The sequence below is a fragment of the Aethalodelphis obliquidens genome, unplaced genomic scaffold, assembly GCF_003676395.1.
Source record: "Aethalodelphis obliquidens isolate GAN/ISIS:26980383/991018 unplaced genomic scaffold, ASM367639v1 scaffold20, whole genome shotgun sequence".
NCBI lineage: Eukaryota > Metazoa > Chordata > Mammalia > Artiodactyla > Delphinidae > Aethalodelphis > Aethalodelphis obliquidens.
The window spans coordinates 11,865,404-11,868,329 of NW_020837964.1; positions in this window are offsets into that span (position 1 = coordinate 11,865,404).

A 2,926-nucleotide genomic window follows, 5' to 3' on the forward strand; every position below is an offset into this window, starting at 1 on the left:
GAAGAGGATCAACTGCTTGAGATCCCAAATGACGGTGGCCTTAAAAGTATGTTTGAGACAACTTCAAATCTCCATACGTTCTGGATTAAAGTCCAGGCAGAATATCCTGAGATTGCCACAAAAGCACTGAAAAGCCTGCTTCCATTTCCAACGTCCTATCCTTGTGAAGCAGGGTTTTCTGCAGTGACAGCGACCAAAACGAGATCACAGAGTAGACTGGACATAAGCAACACACGTCAGGTATCACTGTCTCCCATCGCCCCCAGATGGGACCATCTAGTAGCAGGAAAACAAGCTCAGGGCTCCCACTGATTCTGCATTATGGTGAATTGTATAATTATTTCATTATATATTACAATGTAATAATAATAGAAATAAAGTGCACAATAAATGTAAAAAAAAGAAAAGAAAAAAAGCTTTAAAGTTGTTGACGGAGTTCTGTTTCTGATTAGGATGTAGAACAGTGCAAAAGACCATCATCTCCATGGTAACAACAAGAAAAACAAAATTACTTTTCTATAAAGCTATCAAAGAGCCGTGACAAAAAAGCAAAGAAGGTTTAATGAACTATGTTACAGAAAGACAAGCAAAGAGCCGCAGATGCTTCCACACTTAGCAGCAAATTCCAATCTGACTTTGCAAATTCCAAGCAAACTTGCCAGAGATGGAAGGGAGAGGGATTAGGAGAAACCAGCAGGTTTTAACAGTGAGGACAGGCAAAAGACAGAATCTATGATAGCTCAAATACAAAAAGAACTGTTCAGGCCAACATATCTCCAATCTCCCACACGCTAGGAATTTTTCTGAGAAAGTAGCAGAAATAATTATGAGGACAGGGCTAGCTAAAAGACAGAAAATTTTTTGGCCATTTCATGGTGCTCAGATCCCAGGACCCTGTAAAACTTGAATCCGTAAGTAAATCATAAGCAACTAAGCTAAAAATCAAACGCTTTCAAGTTCAAACTTGGGAAAATCAAAAGGATTAATTTGTCCCTTAGTTGTAGCAACAGTAGTAAAGAACATCGGGGGTTTCCCTATCTTGGCTATTGTAAATAATGCTGTGATTAACATAGGAGTGCACATATCTTATCAAATAGGAGTTTTCATATTCTTTGGATAAATATTCAGAAGTACAATAGCTGGACCAATGATACTTCTATCCTTAATTTTTTGAGGACTCTCCATACTGTTTTCCATAGTGGCTACACCAATTTACATTCCCACCAACAGGGTAGGAGGGTTTCCTTTTTTCCACATCCTCTCCAACACTTGTCATTTCTTTCCTTTTTGATGATAGCCATCCTAAGGGGTGTGAGGTGATATCTCATTGTGGCTTTGATTTGCATTTCCTTTATAATTAGTGATGTTGAACATCTTTTCATGTGCCTGTTGGCCATCTGCACGTTTTCTTTGAAAAAGTGTTTGTTCAGCTCCTCTGCCCATTTTTTAATTGGATTGTTTGGTTTTTTGTCATCGTATTGTATGAGTTCTTTACATATTTTAGAATACTAACCCCTTATCTGAGATATGATTTGCAAATATATTCTCCCATTCAGTAGGTTGTCTTTTCACCTTGTCAATGGTTTCCTTTGCTGTGCAGAAGCTTTTTCGTTTGATTAGGTCTCACTTGTTTATTTTTTATTTTGTTTCCCTTGACTGAGGAGACATGCAAAAAACATATTGCTAAGACCCATGTCAAAGAGCGTACTGCTTCTAGGAGCTTTATGGTAAGCATACAACCTAAGTGTCTATCAATGAATGAATGGATAAAGAAGATGTGATACATATATATACAATGGAATACGCCTCAGCCACAAAAAAAAAAAAAAGATGAGATTCTGCCATTTGTGACAACATGGCTGGACCTTAAAGGTATTATGTTAAGTGAAATAAGTCAGATGGAGAAAGACAAATATAATATGATTTCACTCATATGTGGGCTATAAAAAAATTAAAGTTTTTATTATTAATTTTTATTGGAGTATAGTTGATTTACAATGTTGTGTTAGTTTCTGCTGTACAGCAAAGTGAATCAGTTATACATACACATATATCCACTCTTTTTTAGATTCTTTTCCCATATAGGTCATTACAGAGTACTGAGTAGAGTTCCCTGTGCTATATAGTAGGTTCTTATTAGTTATCTATTTTATATATAGTAGTGTGTATGTCAATCCCAATTCCCAATTTATCCTTCCCCCCCTTTCCCCCTTGGTAACCATAACTTTGTTTTCTCCATCTGTGACTCTATTTCTGTTTTGTAAATAAGTTCATTTGTACTGTTTTTTTAGATTCCACATATAAGTAATATCATATGATATTTGTCTTTCTCTGTCTCACTTACTTCACTCAGTATGACAATCTCTAGGTCCATCCATGTCACTGCAAAAAGAAATAAATGAACAAACCAAACCAAACCAACAAACCAAAAAATAACAACCACACAGAGTTGTGGTTACCAGAGGGGAAGGGTGGGGTGGGTGAAATGGGTGAAGGGAATCAACTGCATGTTGATGGATGGATTTTTGGTGGTGAGCACACTATAGTGTACACAAAAGTACTGGAGTCAGACAAGTACAACAGTCAGACAAGAAAAAGAAATAAAAGGTATTTAAATTGGAAGGGGGGACTTCCCTGGTGGTCCAGTGGATGGGACACCATGCTCCCAGTCCAGGAGGCCCAGGTTCGATCCCTGATCAGGGAGCTGGATCCCACATGCATGCTGCAAGTAGGAAATCCACATGCCACAACTGAGAAGTCCACATGTCACAACTAAAGATCCCACATGCCGCAACTAAGAAGTCCACATGCTGCCACGAAGATTCTGCGTGCTGCAACAGAGACCTGGCGCAGCCAATAAATAAATAAATAAATTGGAAGGGAAGAGGTAAAATTGTCATTATATGCAGATGACATGATACTATAT